This window comes from Alligator mississippiensis, chromosome 2, assembly GCF_030867095.1.
Source record: "Alligator mississippiensis isolate rAllMis1 chromosome 2, rAllMis1, whole genome shotgun sequence".
In the NCBI taxonomy this organism is placed as follows: Eukaryota; Metazoa; Chordata; order Crocodylia; family Alligatoridae; genus Alligator; species Alligator mississippiensis.
Window position 1 is genome coordinate 47,103,921 of NC_081825.1, and position 9,652 is coordinate 47,113,572.

At 40.1% G+C, this 9,652-nt stretch overlaps 1 long non-coding RNA gene across 1 annotated transcript in view; it reads right to left on the reverse strand.

Annotated features, from left to right (window-relative positions):
- LOC132248316 (uncharacterized) overlaps nt 1-7,518 on the reverse strand; it is an 89,625-nt gene extending 82,107 nt beyond the window's left edge. The window contains exon 1 of the long non-coding RNA XR_009459485.1: nt 7,395-7,518. This is a non-coding gene — a long non-coding RNA (uncharacterized LOC132248316). The remainder of the gene's footprint in view (nt 1-7,394) is intronic.
- Between the last annotated feature and the right edge of the window lie 2,134 nt (nt 7,519-9,652).

Below are 9,652 nucleotides of genomic sequence, written 5' to 3' on the forward strand. Positions count from 1 at the left end.
GTTTATATTTATGCTGCTGTCCATACTCCATTGCAATCAAGATTTAGCTGGGAGACACCTAAAGTCTGCCTAGCATCCAGTCTCTTTGACAGTCACAAAGTACACCTAATACCAGTATAAAGCACAGCATCTCATGATTGCTCTCAAACTCAGCCACCAGGAACAGCATTGGTACCCACATTTTGCAAACAGCTGAATGGATAGGGCACTTTCTCAGAAGTGAGACCTGGCTTCTAGGTGTCCGTAATCTTAGGCCTGGGTTCTAGGCCTCCTTAGTAGAAGTAGACTGAAAATTCCCAATCAAACATACGTATCATTCAGCTACAAAAGATTTACAGCATTCTAGCACCAATCTATAGAGACTGCACCCATTACCCCCACAGGGAAACTTGACTACTGGGCAGCCTTAAGGACAAGTTAGGGACAAGAAGGAAATCAAAATCAGGAGAGATCATGATTCAATGGATCAGTGAAAGAGGTCATCAGTGAATGACCATTCCTTTAGGATAGTGGAGACTTGGTTGTTATTAACCACTACATTAAATTAAAGAAATTAACCTTAGTATTGAATTATTTATGCATTTTGTGTAGTCTAACATGACTATTTCATTTATAAAAGATGATTCATTCATAAGATTTTGGATAGTAATAATTCCTTGCAATGGGTATAATAATTAAGTTTTGATAGTAACCAATAATTGATTAATTTATTATTCAGCACAATTCTAGAATTCAGAACATAGAATTACTGTAAAGACCTGATTAAGTCAGTCCAGCTTTATGAGCTCCATTATGTTATAAAGAATGCTATGTATTATTGAAAATGGCTCAGCACAAATATCTCAATAGAATAATGAGTGTGAAGGATCTAAGAGCCAAATTACTTCAGAAACGTGTCTTCTCTCAAACCTCACAAAACAAAAAGTATAAAAAGTCTGTGGGTTAATATTCTGCAAGATGTTTCAAAATCTTAAAGATACTATTTCCTGAATATCATAAAAAAATACATTGTCATTCTCTGGATCACTGAAGAGTTTAGTAGAAAAGAGATTGATATTTCAGAGATGTCAACCAGGACTTTAAGACAAATATAGAGAGACAGAATTTGAGAACAAAAGATTAACTATAATGGTGAAACTGCAACAGGGAACAAATGAAATTGCTATATCCTTATAACAAATCTTTTAAACGCACCTGTAGAAAACTAAATTGGAATACCATGAAATACAGTCAGTGACAATGAAGTTCAAGTTTCAAAATAAACCCTCATGTTGCTGTCACTATGTCCCTCTATATAGTAAATTGAGTGCATAAAGGCAAACATGTGCTTTAAAGTTCTTATAAATGTTTTGCTTCGAGATCAAAACTTCAAATGATAACCTGTAAAAATAGAAGGCGCTATATGTTTCACATGACATGCGAGAATGGCACTGAACCTTTTTAAGCGCATGTTTCTCGCTGATACAGCTATGTTGCTTGTTGTACTTACATAACCAATCTGTAAATATTTGCTTATATTTTCTGTATGGATGTGTAAAAATTAAATGAGCCCAGGTAATCAAAACAATATTCAAATTACAATATTAAATTGCACTGATTTGTGCTATAATTAGATAAATCCCACAACAGTACTTTATCTGTTTCTTCACTGAAAGTTAATAAGTATTCTCAGGATCAAACTTATAGAGAGCGTTTTTATAACAGCTTGAAAGAATATATTTCATGAAAGAATATATTTCAGTCAAAAGCAGCCTCCAAAATACTCAATAACTCTTATTTAAGAATCCCTGCTTCATCTCCCCAAAAGTTAATTTTCTAACTATAAATTAGATTGTAATCATACTTGAGATTAATGATCCATATCTTCATGTGATAATAGCTCCTATTTGAGAAGGTGTGTAAACAGTTGCCTAATTTTAAGCATGAGACTAGCTTCCTGAATGGAAGCCAATAAAGGGCATACATTATTTGGAGAACTGAGAAATAGAACAATGGTCTTTCATGAGGCATAAGATCACTGCACAATAAAAGGGTGTCTGGTTAGCACAGTACTTAGCTTCCAGAGATGAAGTGATGATAATTTAAGTTGAGCTGGAAATGTCTTTTCTTTTCTGTGAAAATCTTTAAAATACTGGGCAAAGTATTTTTTTAAACAAAATTGGAAATATGGGAAATTGGTTCTGATCAAAATATTTTGATAATTTAAAATATTTTTACTTTATTTTTACTATTTTTATTTTAACTATAATTAGTTAAAATTTCCTTAAATTAATTTCAAATGATAAAAAAGTGTTTTTCATTTTTTAAAAATAGTGAAATGAAACATCTTTTACTTTTTGCTTACAAGTATATGCCATAAATTTACCCATTGTCCATCAAGCATGTACAAACACCAGAAGCCCTAGCTCTAGGCCTTATTATGGCAATCTTTTGGCCATAAAGCTATACCACAATTGTAATAAATGAAATCTTGTTTGCATTATTATGTTAATTCCCTTTGCTTAGATGCATACTAATACTCATTCTGAAGACTCTGAATGGTAAGGTCATCTAGTCCAGTCCCCTGCTTGAAGCAGGACCATTCCCAACTAGATCATCCCAGACAAGGCTTTGTTTACCCAGGTCTTAAAAAGCTCCAAGGATGGAGATACTACAACTTGCTTTGGTAACCTGTTCCAGTGCTTTACTACCCTCCTATTAAAAATGTTTTTCTTAATATTCCTAGTATTTGCTACAACTTGAGACCTTTGCTCCTGTTCTCTCGTTTGCCACCACTGACAGCAGTCTAACTCCATCCTCTTTGGAATCCCCCTTCAAGTAGTTGAAGGCTACTATCCAATCCCTCCTGGGTCTTCTTTTTTCCTGACTAAATAAGCCAGGTTCCCTGAGCCTCTCCTCATAAATCACGTATGTCCCAGTCCCCTATCCATTTTCAATGACCTCTGCTGGACTCTCTCCAACTTGTCCACATACTTTCTGTAGCAGAGGGCCCAAAACTCTACACACTACTCCAGATATGGCCTCACCAGTACCAAATAGAGAATAATCACTTCCTTCAATCAGCTTGCAACACTCCTACTAATTCAACCTAGTATACCATTAGCCTTCTTTACAACAAAGGCACACTGTTTGTTCATATTCTGTTTATTGTCCACTGTAATGCCCAGGTCCTTTTCTGCAGAGATCCTGCTTAGTGAGTTCATCTCCAGCCTGTTAAGATTTTCTTAAATTAATTTCAAATGATTAAAAAATAGAGTTTTTCATTAAAAACAGTAAAATGAAATAAACTTTTTGCTGACAAGTATGTCATAACTTACCATACCATACATCAAGCATGTTCAGGCACGAGAACCCCCATGTCTATTTCTTATTATAGCAACCTTTTGGCATTGTTCCTTCCTAAGTGTAGGATTTTGACCTTATCCTTATTGAACCTCACGTGATTTCTTTTGACCCAATCCTCCAATTTGTCAAGGTCTCTCTGAATCCTAGCCTCTCTCTCTAGTGTTTCTGTACCTTGGTGTCCTGGGCAGACTTGCTGAGGGTGCTCTCCATCCTAACATCCAGGTGGCTGAGGAAGATATTGAACAAAACCAACAGCAGGACCAACCCATTGGACACTCCGCTTGACAACAGCATCCAACTAGACATTGAGCCATTGATTACTACCCTCTGATCCTGATGATCCAGCCAGTTTTCTATCCACCTTACAGTCCATTTATGCAATGCGTACTTCCTCAGCTTGCTTGCAAGAATGCTGTTGGAGACTGTATCAAAAGCTTTGTGAAACTCAAGGTATATCACATCTACTGCTCTCCCTGGATCCACAGATACAGTCTTTACACAAGGCATCAGGTTGATCAGGCATGAATTGCCCTTGGGGAATCCATGCTGATTGCTCCTAATCATCTTCTACTCCAAGTGCTTGGAAATGGACTTCTTGAGGATCTGCTACATAATTTCTCCAGCAGCAGACATCCCAAGAAATATATGGGAAAATAAATTGCCAGAGGCCCAAGTTTCTTTAGTAGCATAGACCTGGACATTTAATGTGAATATTGAATATGCATATTGGTACTTGTCAACTCTGTGTTCCTGGGGAACCCTGGCACAATATTCAGCCTGTCTGACTCACGAAGGTCTCTCCCCCACACCTCTGCCTGAACCAGAACTGATTAGAAGAAAGACAAAAGGCAATGAAGATGCAGTGAGAGACGCACCTAAATCCCTCCTGATAAGGGTGACATGATTATGGCAACTTCCCTAGTCTTATTTGCATCAGAGATGGAAAAGGAAGGCATAACCATTAGCATTCAGAATGGAGAACAAAGATGGACCACACTGAACTCTGGGACCACTGAGAAGCAGGGGAGCACTGCATGATGGGGGATCCCTGCTTCAAATGCTAATCAACCTATGTCTGCACATACTCAGCTCAGCATTTATCAGGCCGTTTCTAGTAATGACTCCTTTATTGGTTCGCAAAATGCTGAAGCTGCCTGTCTGTATTGTGAGCTCCCTCAGAGTAATGCCACCCATAGCCAGGAGTTATCAGTTCCTATTATCCAGGATACAAGCCATTGTTTATCCATAAACAAACCTAGTGTTCTCCCTTGAGTCATTGTTATTTCTGTACAAAAACCCCTACCCAAAGCTCAAGTTTCTTTTCTGGTGCTTGGATCCAAACATTGCACCAGTTCCACTTCCCTGCCTGGAACACCTTCACTGATCATACAGTAGGCTCTGTCTGTCGACAAGCTCCAACAAACACCTGGGAACCATGACTGGTTCAAGCTTTGCTGAGTGGTGAGACTCCATCAATCTCTGTCTCTGTCTCTGTCTCTCTCTCTCTCTCTCTCTCCCTAGGCATAGCTTTCTAAACCTGACATTTGCTGGTCAAACTTGAACTAGACTTCCCCAAATACCCAACTGAAACTGTAATATTGTAACTGCTTTGCTTGTTTGTCTCTCCTTGTAAGGCTAGTACTACTAGTGTCATTGTAAGTTTCATATACCTGGCAATAAAATAACTTTTATGGTCAAGCTGGTTGCCATACTCTCTGAACTTCATTTACTCTTCCTTCTCCTCAACCTCCCCATTTGTTCTGCAGCAACACTTATTTTACCTAAGCCAAAGATCCCTGTAAAGCACAAAAATCCTGTTGGGTTTGCCCATCAAGGAAGTTACTACCAGAACAATTGGGACAAGAGATTGGGAAGTACTGAGCTGGGGCATATGAGTGTGTCAGCCTGTTAATGTTGATTGACCCAGCCCAGCTCAGATATACTCTGTTCCTGTGCTGAGTTCAGGGCATAAGAGAGTATCAGCTGGAAGTGCTGAGTAACCTAGCCTGACTCAGATGTGATATGTTAGTGTGTGTGTGTGTGTGTGCGCGCGTGCGTGCGTGCGTGAGTGCGTGTGTGTGTGATCAATTTGGTGGCTGGAGGAACCCAGTTCCACTGAAACCAAGCCCTGCAGGGTAGCTCCATTGGGAAGAGATAGAGTTCCGTATAGAAACGCAAGTGACACAAGTGTAGTAAAACCCCCAGTTGTTCTTTAAAAAAAAAAAATACATTCCCTCCCCTTCCCCTAACAATTTCTGACTTTTTCTTTCCCTCTCTATTCCCTATGGATAAGTGTAAGTGAGCTAAGAAATAGGATAAGCTTCAGCATTTTATTTTGGTAGAAAGTTGCATTTGTTTTGTTTTGTTTTTTCTCCTTCTTTTCAAATAAGTCCCCTGTTATGGATATCCACTGTTTTATATTGTATAATTATTATGTTTATACTGATCTTTACTGTACTATATTACTTTTCTACTGATACTATATGATTTAGGCCTACATATGTAGGTTAGCATAAGTCATATCAAGTTTCCATTTTGTTTGTCAAGTCTCCATCTTGTGTTCCCTGCCCAGGCATACCCTATTGTAACTCTGTTCTAACTGTGTGGCTCATACCCACCCCTCCTATGTAACTTGGTTCCTGAATGGAGATGAATGAGGGTGCTTGAGAGACAATGGCAGCATGTCTAAAAATAGCTCCCTCTGAATGACCGAACCATCAACTCCATGACCCAGCCATCACTCTGCATTGACCCTCCCTGGCTCAAGATTTGAAAGACAAAGTCTGCTGCAGATCCCACCACAGCCACCATTACAGACATCTGAAACTGCGTGTCCTGACCCGGAATGCACATGCTCAGTGCACCAGGAGCTGGCACTTGCGTGGGCAGGCCCCCTACCACTGGGGTCACAGAAGGTCTGCCCCTATAAAAGGGTGTAGTGAAGACAGACCCAGTGGGAACACCATTTTCCATCCAGACCAGACCAGCTCCACATCACACCACCTATCCACCTGAGAGGCCCTACTGGTGACCCCCTCTGGACAACACTGAGCTGAAGGAGACCCCAACTAGCCATTGAGGATCAGCTTTTAGCCTGGGACAGGTAGATATTACCCACAAACTTCCTTCTACAATTTTGACCCTCTCTCTCTCTCTCTCTCTCTCTCTCTCTCTATTTCTCCCTCTCTCTCTCTCTCCTCCTGGACTTCAGCCCCTGCACCAAGCCTCTTTAACCCGTACTGCCATTGTGTGTGTGTGTGTGTGCGCGCGCGTGTGTGAACACCCAGAAGAACCAATAAGATATTGTGTCACCATCTGTTCCTGTCCAATAAAGACACTGTTAATTTAGGATCTGAGTTGGGTTTTGTCTTATTGATTGCCCAGTCCTACTCCAGTTCCTGTTCTCTGTCCCTCTGATCTTCCTCCCGTGTCTTTCTCTCTGCCCTTGCCTTCTCCCCGATCTCAGTCTCTTCCTGCCTTCTCCCCCGATCTCTCCTGCCTCTCTTTCTGTTCCCCTACTTTCCGTCTCTGCTCTGCTTACTCTGCAATCTCGCTTTGTGTCTCCTTCTGTTCCTAGCTTTCCATTTCTGCACCACCACCTTCACTTTCTCTGTCTCTTTCTGTTCCCCTACTTCCTATCTCTGCTCTTCTGCCTTTGTGATCTGTCTCTGTCCCTAGCTTCCCATCTCTGCTCCCAGAAGCCCCTCCTCCCAGCTTACTGATCTGCCCAGAGTTCTCTCTCCAGGACCTGCAGTTTTCTCAGCATGCCCCACCCCCTTCCTACAGTCTTCCAGGGCCCCCGCAGCCCTCTAGCCTGCCCCCAACTTCCTCTCAGCCCTCTAGCCCAGGTCCGTGTCTCTTGACCCAGCTCTGGCCCTCCCAGCACTGTCCTGCAGTTTCCCCAGCAGCTGGAGGCCTTTCTCCAGCTTCCAGCACTGGCAACCCCTCCCCCATAGCTTCCTGATCTCCCTGGCAGTCCTTCTCCAGCACCCAGTTTCCACTTTGCTCCTCCAGTTCCCCCCAGTTGCAGTTTCTCTCTCCCCGCCTACCTTTTTGCTCCACAGTAACTCCAGCTTCGGTCTCAGCCTCTGTGCTGGCTTCCCCCTGGCATCACTCCCCTGCTCTGCAGGCTTTGGGTGTTGTCCTTTAATCAATTAAGGTCAATTAACCTAAAGTAACCCCAAGCCTCAGTTCCTCAGCCAGCATCTCTCTAGTCTACCGGTTCTAATCCCAGTTCCAGCAACTTTCACTCCCTACACTTTAACTTTCTCTCTCTCACCTTAATTTTCCCACCAAGTATCCCAAGTACCCCAAGCACACACATACCCACACTGTACCAACCAAGATAGGAACTCACCTGTGTGTATGTGTAGGTGGGTGGTATGTATGTGAACTGGTGAATATGTGTGTGTATGTATATATATGTCATCATGTGTGTGATATAAGAATGAGTGATCCATGTATGTTTAGTGAGTGTGTGGGTATTGACAACTGACTGTTGTCTAATTTTTGGTGTGTATAGTTTGTATGAGCTTGAATTGATGATAGGTGTACATGTGCCTAGGCTGGTAATTTTGGATGTATATGTGCCTGAGTTGGTAGTGTGTGTATGCATCTAGTGTGGGTGTATGGTTAGGGTTAGAGTTTGCACCTAGAGTTTGTGTGTGTGCACCTAATTGATTTTTATGTGTGTGTATGTGCAATTGTACACCATGGCCTTCTGTCTAACAGTGCAATATTGAGATCCTGAGCATTGGCCTGACCCCACAGGGCAACACAAGCAGTAAATTGATAGAATTACAGAGACCCCAAAAATGTAACTCTAATAAATGAGCACACCCCAAAGGGACAGGCAAATCTGTTAACAATATTCATAAAATTTAATAGCCAAGATTATTCAGATTAATATATATACCTGTATCAACCTAATCTGAATTACAGGCTGTAAGGGTAACATCAGCTTCAGGATCAGAAAGGATTATCATTGATCATATCACATCAAACTGACCTTTTGAATAGAGTTTCACTGACATATCTCTTTTGAGTCCTCTATTTTTGCTTGCCTAAAGCTTATTTTCCCCAAAAGTTCAGTATAGTAATACTTGTAGATGCTTATTTTTCAGCAACATTTGATAGGTTTGTTTTTATAGATATTTTCTTTGCTTTTTTTTTATTTAACACTACACATCTTTGAAGTAAAGATCAGGTCAAGGTTACTGGTATCTATTTTAACTGTAGCCTCTAGGTATGTGCTCAGTGGAATTGATTTTTTTTTAAAAATGCCTAGATGTTAGCCAGGCAGAGGTTTTGACTAATCCTGTATTAATTGTAAAATTTCCCTCTGGGTTCTCTTCTGGCTAGTACTTTGAGTCAGCACAGAAATATTGAAATAGTTGGGGATGAAATTTGATGCTTTAAACTCCATTCTGCAAGGTGTTGAACAATTATAAGGTACCAAGGCCTAGATTTAAAGATAAATACATGTGTAAGTATATATGCAGATCTGAGCAAGAATGATTGTGGGAACTATGATGTACTATTATGAAATGCTTTAAGTGTGTGGTGCTTAAATGTGGTACATGAGACAAGATCTCTACCCTCAAGAGTTTACAGTCCAACTCAGAAAAAAGAACCATTCAAACAAGAAGGCCAAAATGGTGCAGGGCAAAATACTAAGGTACCTAGAGACCCTTCTAGAGGAACCCAGCACAATGGAGAATTTCTCTTAAATTCTTATTGTCACCCTGGCAAATTTAGTTACAGCAAATATACAATATTTTTTCTCCTGTACATATTATAAACCATAAAGCAAAGACTTCTTGTAAATCTGAAGCTTTGAGACATAAAACAGTAAATATATTTGGTGATTGTAAATTATAGGAAGCTTTTCTTTATCAAAGTTTTAAAATGTTTTTTCGCTACATGCTGCCAGAAAAGCATCTATTAGGAGCGGGGGTGGGGGTTGACTTACTGTTTCATTGTGTAGATTTTTCCAGTCCTATTGAGACTATACCAGTGGTTTAAATTATGACACGAAAATTATTATTTTTTAAAATCATACACAAGAAAAAATACAGTATATGTGAAACTTGGTGTCTGAGTTTTTTATCTCTGTTTTCATTTTTCAGGATTTTTTTTTTTTTCTACAAGAGGTAAACCCTTTCAGGAAAACTACAGGTCAATCTCAGTGGCCTTTTTTAGTCTGTTATATGACGTATATGTTTTATATATGTTGTGTAGTGAATAACTCTTATTTATATTTTATTGAATATAATTAGTACAATTCATACTTAATAGGGTTTTTTTT